Consider the following 17,047-nt stretch of genomic DNA (forward strand, 5'->3'; position numbering starts at 1 on the left):
AGAAATAGCAACGGATTTAAATACAAAAGGCACAATGCCGACATAAGTACAAGATAACTGACTCTTCTTACTGTCTGTATTTTTACCCATTCCTGTGACACTAGTTATAGATTCCAATGCTTCACCTAAGGTTCACTATATCCCTCTGACCTTCTTATTGACGATGAAACACTGAAATTGCATCGGAATTATATACAAAAGGCACAATGCCGACTTAAGTACAATAAAACTGACTCTTCTCACTGTCTATGTTTTGAACCATTCCTGTGACAATAGTTATAGATTCCGATGCTTCACTTCTGGTTTACTGTATCCCTCTGACCTTCTTATTGACGATGAGACACTGAAATTGCATCGGAATTAAATACAAAATGCACAATGCCGACTTAAGTAAATGAAAACTGACTCTTCTTACTGTCTATGATTTGAACCATTCCTGTGACACTAGTTATGGATTCCGATGCTTCACTTCAAGTTTACTGTATCCCTCTGACCTTCATATTGACGATGAAACACAGAAATTGCATCGGAATTAAACACAAAAGCACAATGCCGACTTAAGTACAAGAAAACTGACTCTTCTTACTGTCTATGTTCTGAACCATTCCTGTGACACTAGTTATAGATTCCGATGCTTCACTTCAGGTTTACTGTATCCCTCTGACCTTCTTATCGACCATGAAACACAGAAATTCCATCGGAATATAATATAAATTGGCACAATGCCGACTTAAGAACAAGAAAACTGATTTTTCTTTCTGTCTATGTTTTGAACCATTCCTGTGACACTGGTTATACATTCCGATGCTTCACTTCAGGTTTACTGTATCCCTCTGACCGTCTTATTGACAATGAAACATAGAAATTGCATCGGAATTAAATAGAAAAGGCACAATGCCGACTTAAGTACAAGAAAACTGACTTTTCTAACTGTCTATGTTTTGATCCATTCCTGTGACATTAGTTATAGATTCCGGTGCTTCACTTCAGGTTTACTGTAGCCCTCTGACCTTCTTATTGTTGATGAAACACAGAAATTGAATCGGAATTAAATACAAAAGGCACAATGCCGACTGAAGTACAAGAAAACTGACTCTTCTTACAGTCTTTGTTTTGAACCATTCCTTTGACACTAGTTATAGATTCCGATGCTTCAATTAAGGTTTACTGTATCGCTCTGACCTTCTTATTGACGATGAAACCCAGATATCGCATCGGAATTAAATTCAAATGGCACAACGCCGACTTAAGTACAAGATACTGACCCTTCTTACTGTCTTTGTTTTGAACCATTCATGTGACACTAGTTATACATTCCGATGCTTCACTTCAGGTTTACTGTATCCCTCTGACCGTCTTATTGACAATGAAACATAGAAATTGCATCGGAATTAAATAGAAAAGGAACAATGCCGACTTAAGTACAAGAAAACTGACTTTTCTAACAGTCTATGTTTTGATCCATTCCTGTGACATTAGTTACAGAATCCGGTGCTTCACTTCAGGTTTACTGTATCCCTCTGACGTTCTTATTGACGATGAAACATAGAAATTGCATCGGAATTAAATAGAAAAGGGACAATGCCGACTTATGTACAAGAAAACTGACTCTTCCTACTGTCTATGTTTTGAACCATTCCTGTGACACTAGTTATAGAATCCGATGCTTCACATCAGGATTACTGTATCCCTCTGACCTTCTTATTGAAGATGAAATACACATATTGCATCGGAATTAAATACTAAAGGCACAATGCCGACTTAAGTACAAGAATACTGACACTTCTTACTGTCTATGTTTTGAACCTTTCCTGTGACACTAGTTATAGATTCCGATGCTTCACTTCAGGTTTACTGTATCCCTCTGACCTTATTGACGATGAAACACAGATATTGCATCGGAATTAAATAGAAAAGGCACAATGCCGACTTAAGTACAAGAAAACTGACACCTCTTACTGTCTATGCTTTGAACCATTCTTGTGACACTAGTTATAGATTTCGATGCTTCACTTCAGCTTTACTGTATCCCTCTGACCTTCTTATTGACGATGAAACACAGAAATTGCATCGGAATATAATACAAAAAGCACAATGCAGACTTAAGACAAAGAAAACTGACTCTTCTTACTGTCTATGTTTTGAACCATTCCTGTGACACTAGTTATAGATTCCGATGCTTCACTTCAAGTTTACTGTATCCCTCTGGCCTTCTTATTGACGATGAAACACAGAAATTGCATCGGAATTATATATAAAAGGCACAATGCCGACTTAAGTACAAGAAAACTGACTCTTATAACTGTCTATGATTTGAACCATTCCTGTGACACTAGTTATAGATTCCGATGCATCACTTCCGGTTTACTGTTTCCCTCTGACCTTCTTATTGACGACGAAACACAGAAATTGCATCGGAATTAAATACAAAAGGCACAATGCCGACTTAAGTTTAAGAAAACTGACTCTTCTCACTGTCTATGTTTTGAACCATTCACGTGACACTAGTTATCGATTCCGATGTTTCCCTTCAGGTTTACTGTATCCCTCTGACCTTCGTATTGACGATGAAACACAGAAATTGCATCGGAACTAAATGCAAAAGGCACAATGCCGACTTATGTACATGAAAACTGACTCTTCTTACTGTCTATGTTTGACCATTCATGTGACACTACTTATAGATTCCGATGCTTCACTTCAGGTTTACTGTATCCCTCTTACCTTCTTGCTGGCAATGAAACATAGATATTGCATCGGAATTAAATACAAAAGGCACAATGCCGACTTAAGTACAAGAAAACTGACTCTTCTTACTGTCTATGTTTGAACCATTCCTGTGACACTAGTTATAGATTCCGATGCTTCACTTCAGGTTTACTGTATCCCGCTGACGTTCTTATTGACGATGTAGCACAGAAAATGCATCGGAATTAAATACAAAAGGCACAATGCCGACTTAATTACAAGAAAACTGACTCTTCTTACTGTCTATGTATTGAACCATTCCTGTGACACTAGTTATAGATTCTGATGCCTCACTTCAGGTTTACTGTTTCGCTCTGACCTTCTTATTGACGATGAAACACAGAAATTGCATCGGAATTAAATACAAAAGGCACAATGCCGAATAAAGTACAAGAAAACTGACTCTTCTTACTGTCTATGTTTTGAACGATTCCTATGACACTAGTTATAGATTCCGATCATCCACTTCAGGTTTACTGTATCCCTCTGACCTTCTTATTGTTGATGAAACACAGAAATAGCATTAGAAATAATTACAAAAGGCACAATGCCGACTTAGGTACAAGAAAATTGACACTTCTTACTGTCTATGTTTAAAACCATTCCTGTGACACTAGTGATAGATTCCGATGCTTCACTTCAGGTTTAATATATCCCTCTGCCCTTCTTATTGACGATGAAACACAGAAATTGCATCGGAATTAAATACAAAACGCACAATGCCGACTAATGTACAAGAAAACTGACTCTTCTTACTGTCTATGTTTGAACCCTTCATGTGACACTAGTTATAGATTCCGATGCTTCACTTCAGGTTTACACTATCCCTCTGACCTTCTTAATGACGATGAAACACAGAAATTGCATCGGAATTGTATACAAAAGGCACAATGCCGACTTAAGTACAAGAAAACTGACTCTTCTTACTCTCTATGTTTGAACCATTCCTGTGACACTAGTTATAGATTCCGATGCTTCACATCAGGTTTATTGTATCCCTCTGACCTTCCTATTGACGATGAAACACAGATATTGCATCGGAATTAAATGCAAAATGCACAATGCCGACTTAAGTACAATAAAACTGACTCTTCTTACTGTCTATGCTTTGAACCGTTCCTGTGACACTAGTTATATATTCCGATGCACCACTTCAGGATTACTGTATCCCTCTGACCTTTTTATTGACGATCAAACACATAAATTGCATCGGAATTAAATACAAAAGGCACAAGGCCGACTTAAGTACAAGAAAACTGACTCTTCTTACTCTCTATGTTCTGAACCATTCCTGTGACACTAGTTATAGATTCCGATGCTTCATTTCAGGTTTACTGTATCCCTCTGACCTTCTTATTGACGATGAAACACTGAAATTGCATCGGAATTAAATACAAAAGGCAAAATGCTGACTTAAGTACAAGAAAACTGACTCTTCTTACTGTCTATGTTTTGAAACATTCCTGTGACACTCGTTATAGATTACGATACTTCACTTCAGGATCACAGTATCCCTCTGACCTTCTTATTGACGATGAAACATTGAAATTGCTTCGGAATTAAATAAAAAAGGTACAATGATGACTTAAGAACAAGAAAACTGACTCTTCTTACAGTCTATGTTTTAAACCATTCCTGTGACACTAGTTATATATTCCTATGCTTCACTTCAGGTTTACTGTATCCCTCTGACCTTCTTATTGACGATGAAACACAGAAATTGCATCGAAATTTAAAACAAAAGGCACATTGCCGACTTAAGTACAAAAAAACTGATTCTTCTTACTGTCTATGTTTGAAACATTCATGAGACACTAGTTATAGATTACGATGCTTCACTTCAGGTTTACTGTATCCCTCTGACCTTAGTATTGAGGATGAAACACAGAAATTGAATCGGAATTAAATACAAAAGGCACAATGCCGACTTAAGTACAAGAAAACTGACCCTGCTTACTGTCTATGTTTGAACCATTCATGTGACACTGGTTATAGATTCCGATGCTTCACTTCAGGTTTACTGTATCCCTCTGACCTTCCTATTGACGATGAAACACAGATATTGCATCGGAATTAAATACAAAAGGCACAATGCCGACTTAAGTACAAGAAAACTGACTCTTATTACCGTCTATGTTTTGAACCATTCCTGTGACACTAGATATAGATTCCGATGCTTCACTTCAGGTTTACTGTATCCCTCTGACCTTCTTATTGACGATGAAACACAGAAATTGCATCGGAATTAAATACAAAAAGCACTCTGCCGACTTAAGTACAAGAAAACTGACTCTTCTTATTGTCTATGTTCTGAACCATACCTGTAACACTAGTTATAGGTTCCGATGCTACACTTCAGGTTTACTGTAACCCTCTGACCTTCTTATTGACGATGAAACATAGAAATTGCATCGAAATTAAATAGAAAAGGAACAATGCCGACTTAAGTACAAGAAAACTGCCTCTTCTTACTGTCTATGATTTGAACCATTTCTGTGACACTAGTTATAGATTCCGATGCATCACTTCCGGTATACTGTATCCCTCTGACATTCTTATTAAAGATGAAACACAGATATTGCATCGGAATTATACACAAAAGGCACAATGAAGACTTAAGTACTAGAAAACTGACTCTTCTTACTGTCTATGTTTTGAACCATTCGTGTGACACTAGTTATAGATTCCGATGCTTCACTTCAGGTTTACTGTATCCCTCTGACCATCATATTGACGATGAAACACAGAAATTGCATCGGAATTAAATACAAAGGGCACAATGCCGACGTAAGTACAAGAAAACTGACACTTCTTACTGTCTAGGTTTAGAACCATTCCTGTGACACTAGTTACAGATTCCGATGCTTCACTTCAGGTTTACTGCATCCCTCTGACCTTCTTATTGACGATGAAACACAGAAATTGCATCGGAATTAAATACAAAAAGCACAATGCCGACTTAAGTACAAGGAAACTGACTCTTCTTACTGTCTATGTTTTGAACCATTCCTGTGACACTAGTTATAGATTCCGATGCTTCACTTCAGGTTTACTGTATCCCTCTGACCTTCCTATTGACGATGAAACACAGAAATTGCATCGGAATTAGATCCAAACTTACAAAGCCGACTTATGTACAAGAAAACTGACTCTTCTTACTGTCTATGTTTGAACCATTCATGTGACACTAGTTATAGATTCCGATGCTTCACTTCAGGTTTACTCCATCCCTCTGACCTTCTTATTGACGATGAAACACAGAAATTGCATCGGAATTAAAAACAAGAGGCACAATGCCGACTTAAGTACAAGAAAACTGACTCTTCTTACTGTGTATGTTTGAACCATTCGTGTGACACTAGTTAAAGATTCCGATGCTTCACTTCAGGTTTACTGTATCCCTCTGACCTTCTTATTGACGTTGAAACACAGAAATTGCATCGGAATTAATAACAAAAGGCACAATGCCGACTTAAATACAAGGAAACTGACTCTTCTTACTGGCTATGTTCTGAACCTTTCCTGTGACACTAGTTATAGATTCCGATGCTTCACTTCAGGTTTACTGTATCCCTCTGACCTTCTTATTGACGATGAAACACAGAAATTGCATCGAAATTAATTACAAAAGGCACAATGCCGACTTAAGTACAAGAAAACTGACTCTTCTTACTGTCTATGTTTTGAACCATTCCTGTGACACTAGTTATAGATTCCGATGCTTCACTTCAGGTTTACTGTATCCCTCTGACCTTCCTATTGACGATGAAACACAGAAATTGCATTGGAATTAGATACAAAAGGTACAATGCCGACTTATGCCCAAGAAAACTGACTCTTCTTACTGTCTATGTTTGAACCATTCATGTGACACTAGTTATAGATTCCGATGCTTCACTTCAGGTTTACTCTATCCCTCTGACCTTCTTATTGACGATGAAACACAGAAATTGCATCGGAATTAAAAACAAGAGGCACAATGCCGACTTAAGTACAAGAAATCTGACTCTTCTTACTGTGTATGTTTGAACCATTCGTGTGACACTAGTTATAGATTCCGATGCATCACTTCCGGTATACTGTATCCCTCTGACATTCTTATTAAAGATGAAACACAGATATTGCATCGGAATTATACACAAAAGGCAAAATGCCGACTTAAGTACAAGAAAACTGACTCTTCTTACTGTCTATGTTTGAACCATTCCTGTGACACTAGTTATAGATTCCGATGCTTCATTTCAGGTTTACTGTATGCCTCTGACCTTCCTATTGACGATGAAGCACAGATATTGCATCGGAATTAAATACAAAAGGCACAATGCCGACTTAATTACAAGAAAACTGACTCTTCTTACTGTCTATGATTTGAACCATTCCTGTGACACTAGTTATAAATTACGTTGCTTCACCTCAGGTTTACTGTATCCCTCTGACCTTCTTATTGACGATCAAACACAGAAATTGCATCGGAATTAATAACAAAAGGCACAATGCCGACTTAAATACAAGGAAACTGACTCTTCTTACTGGCTATGTTCTGAACCTTTCCTGTGACACTAGTTATAGATTCCGATGCTTCACTTCAGGTTTACTGTATCCCTCTGACCTTCTTATTGACGATGAAACACAGAAATTGCATCGAAATTAATTACAAAAGGCACAATGCCGACTTAAGTACAAGAAAACTGACTCTTCTTACTGTCTATGTTTTGAACCATTCATGTGACACTATTTATGGATTCCGATGCTTTACTCCAGGTCTACTGTATCCCTCTGATCATCTTATTGACGATGAAACACAGAGATTGCTTCGGAATTAAATACAAAATGCACAATGCCGACTTAAGTACAAGAAAACTGACTCTCCTTACTGTCTATGTTTTGATCTATTTCTGTGACACTGGTTATAGATTCCGATGGTACACTTCAGGTTTACTGTATTCCTCTGACCTTCTTATTGACGATGAAACATAGAAATTGCATCGGAATTAAATAGAAATGGAACAATGCCGACTTAAGTACAAGAAAAGTGACTCTTCTTACTGTCTATGTTTTGAACCACTCTTGTGACACTAGTTATAGATTCCGATGCTTCACTTCCGGTTTACTGTATCCCTCTGACCTTCTTATTGAAGATGAAACACAGATATTGCATCGGAATTATACACAAAAGGCACAATGCCGACTTAAGTACAAGAAAACTGACTCTTCTTACTCTCTATGTTCTGAACCATTCCTGTGACACTAGTTATAGATTCCGATGCTTCACTTCAGGTTTACTGTATCCCCCTGACCTTCTTATTGACGATGAAACACAGAAATCGCATCGGAATTAAATACAAAAGGCACAATGCCGACTTATGTACAAGAAAACTGACTCATCTTACTGTCTATGTTTTGAACCATTCCTGTGACACTAGTTATGGGTTCCGATGCTTCACTTCTGGTTTTCTGTATCCCTCTGACCTTCTTATTGACGATGAAACACAGAAATTGCATCGGAATTAAATACAAAAGGCACAATGTTGACTTAAGTACAAGAAAACTGACTCTTCTTACTGTCTATGTTTGAACCATTCATGTGACACTAGTTATAGATTCCGATGCTTCAATTCAGGTTTACTGTATCCCTCTGACCTTCTTATAGACGATGAAACACAGAAATTGCATCGGAATTAAATACAAAAGGCACAATGCCGACTTAAGTACAAGAAAACTGACTCATCTTACTGTCTATGTTTTGAACGATTCCTGTGACACTAGTTATAGATTCCGATGCACCACTTCAGGTTTACTGTATCACTCTGACCTTCTTATTGTTGATGATCACAGAAATTGCATCGGAATTAAATACAAAAGGCACAATGCCGACTTAGGTACAAGAAAACTGACTCTTCTACTGTCTATGTTTAAAACATTCCTGTGACACTAGTTATAGGTTCCGATGCTTCACTTCAGGTTTACTGTATCGCTCTGACCTTCCTATTGACGATGAAACACAGAAATTGCATCGGAATTAGATACAAAAGGCACAATGCCGAATTATGTACAAGAAAACTGACTCTTCCTACTGTCTATGTTTGATCCATTCATGTGACACTAGCTATAGATTCCAATGCTTCACTTCAGGTTTACTGTATCCCTCTGACCTTGTTATTGACGATGATACACAGAAATTGCATCGGAATTAAATACAAAAGGCACAATGCCGACTTAAGTACAAGAAAACTGACCCTTCTTACTGTATATGTTTGAACCATTCCTGTGACGCTGGTTATAGATTCCGATGCTTCACTTAAGGTTTACTGTATCCCTCTGACCTTCCTATTGACGATGAAACACAGATATTGCATCGGAATTAAATACAAAAGGCACAATGCCGACTTAAGTACAAGAAAACTGACCCTTATTACCGTCTATGTTTTGAACCATTCCTGTGACACTAGTTATAAATTACGTTGCTTCACTTCAGTTTTACTGTATCCCTCTGACCTTCTTATTGACGATGAAACAAAGAAATTGCATCGGAATTAAATACAAAAGGCACAATGCCGACTTAAGTACAAGAAAACTGACTCTTATTACCGTCTATGTTTTGAACCATTCCTGTGACACTAGTTATAAATTACGTTGCTTCACTTCAGTTTTACTGTATCCCTCTGACCTTCTTATTGACGATAAAACAAAGAAATTGCATCGGAATTAAATACAAAAGGCACAATGCCGACTTAAGTACTAGAAAACTGACCCTTCTTACTGTCTATGTTTGAACCATTCCTGTGACGCTGGTTATAGATTCCGATGCTTCACTTAAGGTTTACTGTATCCCTCTGACCTTCCTATTGACGATGAAACACAGAAATTGCATCGGAATTAAATACAAAAGGCACAATGCCGACTTAAGTACAAGAAAACTGACTCATCTTACTGTCTATGTTTTGAACCATTCATGTGACACTAGTTATAGATTCCGATGCTACACTTCAGGTTTACTGTAACCCTCTGTCCTTCTTATTGACGATGAAACATAGAAAATGCATCGGAATTATATAGAAAAGGAACAATGCCGACTTAAGTACAAGAAAACTGACTCTTCTTACTGTCTATGATTTGAACCATTTCTGTGACAATAGTTATAGATTCCGATGCTTCACTTCCGGTTTACTGTATCCCACTGACCTTCTTATTGAAGATGAAACACAGATATTGCGTCGGAATTGTACACAAAAGGCACAATGCCGACTTAAGTACAAGAAAACTGTCTCTTCTTACTGTCTATGTTTTGAACCATTCCTGTGACACAAGTTATAGATTCCGATGCTTCACTTCAGCTTTTCTGTATCCCTCTGACCTTCTTATTGACGATGAAACACAGAAATTGCATCGGAATTAAATACAAAAAGCACAATGCCGACTTTAATACAAGAAAACTGACTCTTCTTACTGTCTATGTTTTGAACCATTCCTGTGACACTAGTTATAGATTCCGATGCTTCACTTCAGGTTTACTGTATCCCTCTGACCTTCTTATTTTCGATGAAACACAGAAACTGCATCGGAATTCAGTACAAAAGGCACAATGGCGACTTAAGTGCAAGAAAACAGACTTTTCTTACTGTCTATGTTTGAACCATTCATGTGACACTAGTTATTGATTCCGATGCTTCACTTCAGGTTTACTGTATCCCTCTGACCTTCTCAATGACGATGAAACACAGAAATTGCATCGGAATTAAAAACAAAAGGCACAATGCCGACTCAAGTACAAGAAAACTGACTCTTCTTATTGTCTATGTTTGAGCAATTCATGTGACACTAGTTATAGATTCCAATGCTTCACTTCAGGTTTACTGTATCCCTCTGACCCTGTTATTGACGATGAAACACAGAAATTGCATCGGAATTGAATACAAAAGGCACAATGTCGACTTAAGTACAAGAAAACTGACCCTTCTTACTGTCTATGTTTGAACCATTCCTGTGACACTGGTTATAGATTCCGATGCTTCACTTCAGGTTTACTGTATCCCTCTGACCTTCCTATTGACGATGAAACACAGAAATTGCATCGGAATTAAAAACAAGAGGCACAATGCCGACTTAAGTACAAGAAAACTGACTCTTCTTACTGTCTATGTTTGAACCATTCGTGTGAGACTAGGTATAGATTCCGATGCTTCACTTCAGGCTTACTGTATCCCTCTGACCTTCTTATTGACGATGAAACACAGAAATTCCATCGGAATTAAATACAAGAGGCACAATGCCGACTTAAGTACAAGAAAACTGACTCTTCTTACTGTCTATGTTTGAACCATTCCTGTGACACTAGTTATAGATTCCGATGCTTCATTTCAGGTTTTCTGTATGCCTCTGACCTTCCTATTGACGATGAAGCACAGATATTGCATCGGAATTAAATACAAAAGGCACAATGCCGACTTAATTACAAGAAAACTGACTCTTCTTACTGTCTATGATTTGAACCATTCCTGTGACACTAGTTATAAATTACGTTGCTTCACTTCAGGTTTACTGTATCCCTCTGACCTTCTTATTGACGATCAAACACAGAAATTGCATCGGAATTAATAACAAAAGGCACAATGCCGACTTAAATACAAGAAAACTGACTCTTCTTGCTGGCTATGTTCTGAACCTTTCCTGTGACACTAGTTATAGATTCCGATGCTTCACTTCAGGTTTACTGTATCCCTCTGACCTTCTTATTGACGATGAAACACAGAAATTGCATCGAAATTAATTACAAAAGGCACAATGCCGACTTAAGTACAAGAAAACTGACTCTTCTTACTGTCTATGTTTTGAACCATTCATGTGACACTATTTATGGATTCCGATGCTTTACTCCAGGTCTACTGTATCCCTCTGATCATCTTATTGACGATGAAACACAGAGATTGCTTCGGAATTAAATACAAAATGCACAATGCCGACTTAAGTACAAGAAAACTGACTCTCCTTACTGTCTATGTTTTGATCTTTTTCTGTGACACTGGTTATAGATTCCGATGGTACACTTCAGGTTTACTGTATTCCTCTGACCTTCTTATTGACGATGAAACATAGAAATTGCATCGGAATTAAATAGAAATGGAACAATGCCGACTTAAGTACAAGAAAAGTGACTCTTCTTACTGTCTATGTTTTGAACCATTCTTGTGACACTAGTTATAGATTCCGATGCTTCACTTCCGGTTTACTGTATCCCTCTGACCTTCTTATTGAAGATGAAACACAGATATTGCATCGGAATTATACACAAAAGGCACAATGCCGACTTAAGTACAAGAAAACTGACTCTTCTTACTCTCTATGTTCTGAACCATTCCTGTGACACTAGTTATAGATTCCGATGCTTCACTTCAGGTTTACTGTATCCCCCTGACCTTCTTATTGACGATGAAACACAGAAATTGCATCGGAATTAAATACAAAAGGCACAATGCCGACTTATGTACAAGAAAACTGACTCATCTTACTGTCTATGTTTTGAACCATTCCTGTGACACTAGTTGTGGGTTCCGATGCTTCACTTCTGGTTTACTGTATCCCACTGACCTTCTTATTGACGATGAAACACAGAAATTGCATCGGAATTAAATACAAAAGGCACAATGTTGACTTAAGTACAAGAAAACTGACTCTTCTTACTGTCTATGTTTGAACCATTCATGTGACACTAGTTATTGTTTCCGATGCTTCAATTCAGGTTTACTGTATCCCTCTGACCTTCTTATAGACGATGAAACACAGAAATTGCATCGGAATTAAATACAAAAGGCACAATGCCGACTTAAGTACAAGAAAACTGACTCATCTTACTGTCTATGTTTTGAACGATTCCTGTGACACTAGTTATAAATTCCGATGCACCACTTCAGGTTTACTGTATCACTCTGACCTTCTTATTGTTGATGATCACAGAAATTGCATCGGAATGAAATACAAAAGTCACAACGCCGACTTAGGTACAAGAAAACTGACTCTTCTTACTGTCTATGTTTAAAACATTCCTGTGACACTAGTTATAGGTTCCGATGCTTCACTTCAGGTTTACTGTATCGCTCTGACCTTCCTATTGACGATGAAACACAGAAATTGCATCGGAATTAGATACAAAAGGCACAATGCCGACTTATGTACAAGAAAACTGACTCTTCCTACTGTCTATGTTGGATCCATTCATGTGACACTAGTTATAGATTCCAATGCTTCACTTCAGGTTTACTGTATCCCTCTGACCTTGTTATTGACGATGATACACAGAAATTGCATCGGAATTAAATACAAAAGGCACAATGCCGACTTAAGTACAAGAAAACTGACCCTTCTTACTGTCTATGTTTGAACCATTCCTGTGACACTGGTTATAGATTCCGATGCTTCACTTCAGGTTTACTGTATCCCTCTGACCTTCCTGTTGACGATGAAACACAGAAATTGCATCGGAATTAAATACAAAAGGCACAATGCCGACTTAAGTACTAGAAATCTGACTCTTCTTACTGTCTATGTTCTGAACCATTCCTGTAACACTAGTGATAGATTCCGATGCTTCACTTCAGGTTTCTGTATACCTCTGAACGTCTAAGTGACGATGAAACACAGAAATTGCATCGGAATTAAATACAAAAGGCACAATGCCGACTTAAGTACAAGAAAACTGACTCATCTTACTGTCTATGTTTTGAACCATTCATGTGACACTAGTTATAGATTCCGATGCTACACTTCAGGTTTACTGTAACCCTCTGTCCTTCTTATTGACGATGAAACATAGAAAATGCATCGGAATTAAATAGAAAAGGAACAATGCCGACTTAAGTACAAGAAAACTGACTCTTCTTACTGTCTATGATTTGAACCATTTCTGTGACAATAGTTATAGATTCCGATGCTTCACTTCCGGTTTACTGTATCCCACTGACCTTCTTATTGAAGATGAAACACAGATATTGCATCGGAATTATACACAAAAGGCACAATGCCGACTTAAGTACAAGAAAACTGTCTCTTCTTACTGTCTATGTTTTGAACCATTCCTGTGACACAAGTTATAGATTCCGATGCTTCACTTCAGCTTTACTGTATCCCTCTGACCTTCTTATTTTCGATGAAACACAGAAATTGCATCGGAATTCAATACAAATGGCACAATGTCGACTTAAGTGCAAGAAAACTGACTCTTCTTACTGTCTATGTTTGAACCATTCATGTGACACTAGTTATTGATTCCGATGCTTCACTTCAGGTTTACTGTATCCCTCTGACCTTCTTAATGACGATGAAACACAGAAATTGCATCGGAATTAAAAACAAAAGGCACAATGCCGACTCAAGTACAAGAAAACTGACTCTTCTTATTGTCTATGTTTGAACCATTCCTGTGACACTGGTTATAGATTCCGATGCTTCACTTCAGGTTTACTGTATCCCTCTGACCTTCCTATTGACGATGAAACACAGATATTGCATCGGAATTAAATACAAAAGGCACAATGCCGACTTATGTACAAGAAAACTGACTCTTATTACCGTCTATGTTTTGAACCATTCCTGTGACACTAGTTATAAATCACGTTGCTTCAGGTTTACTCTATCCCTCTGACCTTCTTATTGACGATCAAACACAGAAATTGCATCAGAATTAAATACAAAAGGCAGAATGCCGACTTAAGTACAAGAAATCTGACTCTTCTTACTGTCTGTGTTCTGAACCATTCCTGTAACACTAGTTATAGATTCCGATGCTTCACTTCAGGTTTTCTGTATACCTCTGAACGTCTTAGTGACGATGAAACACAGAAATTGCATCGGAATTAAATACAAAAGGCACAATGCCGACTAAAGTACAAGAAAACTGACTCTTCTTACTGTCTATGTTTTGAACCATTCATGTGACACTGGTTATGGATTCCGATGCATTACTGCAGGTCTACTGTATCCCTCTGATCATCTTATTGACGATGAAACACAGAGATAGCTTCGGAATTAAATACAAAAGGCACAATGCCGACTTCAGTACAAGAAAACTGACTCACCTTACTATCTTTGTTTTGATCCATTCCTGTGACACTAGTTATAGATTCCGATGCTACACTTCTGGTTTACTGTAACCCTCTGACCTTCTTATTGACGATGAGACATAGAAATTGCATCGGAATTAAATAGAAAAGGAACAATGCCGACTTAAGTACAAGAAAACTGACTCTTCTTACTGTCCATGATTTGAAACATTTCTGTGACACTAGTTGTAGATTCCGATGCTTCACTTCCGGTTTACTGTATCCCACTGACCTTCTTATTGAAGATGAAACACAGATATTGCATCGGAATTATACACAAAACCCACAATGCCGACTTAAGTACAAGAAAACTGACTCTTCTTACTGTCTGTGTTTTGAACCATTCCTATGACACTAGATATAGATTCCGATGCTTCACTTCAGGTTTACTGTATCCCTCTGACCTTCTTATTGACGATGAAACACAGAAATTGCATCGGAATTAAATACAAAAAGCACAATGCCGACTTAAGTACAAGAAAACTAACTCTTCTTACTGTCTATGTTTTGAACCATTCCTTTGACACTAGTTATAGATTCCGATGCTTCACTTCAGGTTTACTGTATCCCTCTGACCTTCGTATTTACGATGAAACACAGAAATTGCATCGGAATTAAATCGAAAGGCACAATGTCGACTTAAGTACAAGAAAACTGACTCTTGTTACTGTCTATGTTTGAACCACTCATGTGACACTAGTTACATATTCCGATGCTTCACTTCGGGTTTACTGTATCCCTCTGATGTTCTTAATGACGATGAAACACAGAAATTGCATCGCAATTAAAAACAAAAGGCACAATGCCGACTTAAGTACAAGAAAACTGACTCTTCTTACTGTCTATGTTTTGAACGATTCCTGTGACACTAGTTATAGATTCCGATGCACCACTTCAGGTTTACTGTATCACTCTGACCTTCTTATTGTTGATGAAATACAGAAATTGCATCGGAATTAAACACAAAAAGCACAATGCCGACTTAGGTACAAGAAGTCTTACTCTTCTTACAGTCTATGTTTTGAACCATTCCTGTGACACTAGGTATAGATTCCGATGCTTCACTTCAGGTTTACTGTATCCCTCTGACCTTCTTATTGACGATGAAACACAGAAATTGCATCGGAATTCAATACAAAAGGCACAATTTTGACTTAAGTACAAGAAAACTGACTCTTCTTACTGTCTATGTTTGAACCTTTCATAAGACACTAGTTATAGATTCCGATGCTTCACTTCAGGTTTACTGTATATCTCTGACCTTCCTATTGACGATGAAGCACAGATATTGTATCGGAATTAAATACAAATGGCACAATGCCGACTTAAGTACAAGAAAACTGACTCTTCTTACTGTCTATGATTTGAACCATTATTGTGACACTAGTTATAAATTACGTTGCTTCGCTTCAGGTTTACTGTATCCCTCAGACCTTCCTATTGACGATCAAACACAGAAAATGCATCGGAATTAAAAACAAAAGGCACAATGCCGACTTAAGTACGAGAAAACTGACTCGTCTTACTAACTATGTTCTGAACCTTTCCTGTGACACTAGTTATAGATTCCGATGCTTCACTTCAGGTTTACTGTATCACTCTGACCTTCTTATTGACGATGAAACACAGAAATTGCATCGAAATTAAATACAAAAGGCACAATGCCGACTTAAGTACAAGAAAACTGACTCTTCTTACTGTCTATGTTTTGAACCATTCCTGTGACACTAGTTATAGATTCCGATACTTCACTTCAGGTTCACTGTATCCCTCTGACCTTCTGAATGACGATGAAACACTGAAATTGCTTCGGAGTTAAATACAAAAGGCACAATGCCGACTTAAGTACAAGAAAACTTACTCTTCTTACAGTCTATGTTTAGAACCATTCCTGTGACACTAGTTATGGATTCCGATGCTTCACTTTAGGTTTACTGTATCCCTCTGACCTTCTTATTGACGATGAAACACAGAAATTGCATCGGAATTCAATACAAAAGGCACAATTTTGACTTAAGTACAAGAAAACTGACTCTTCTTACTGTCTATGTTTGAACCATTCATGTGACACTAGTTATAGATTCCGATGCTTCACTTCAGGTTTACTGTATCCATCTGACCTTCTTATTGCCGATGAAACACAGAAATTGCTTCGGAAGTAGATACAAAATGTACAATGCCAACTTATGTACAAGAAAACTGGCTCT

Source organism: Schistocerca americana, chromosome 3 (genome assembly GCF_021461395.2).
Source record: "Schistocerca americana isolate TAMUIC-IGC-003095 chromosome 3, iqSchAmer2.1, whole genome shotgun sequence".
NCBI classification, from domain to species: domain Eukaryota; kingdom Metazoa; phylum Arthropoda; class Insecta; order Orthoptera; family Acrididae; genus Schistocerca; species Schistocerca americana.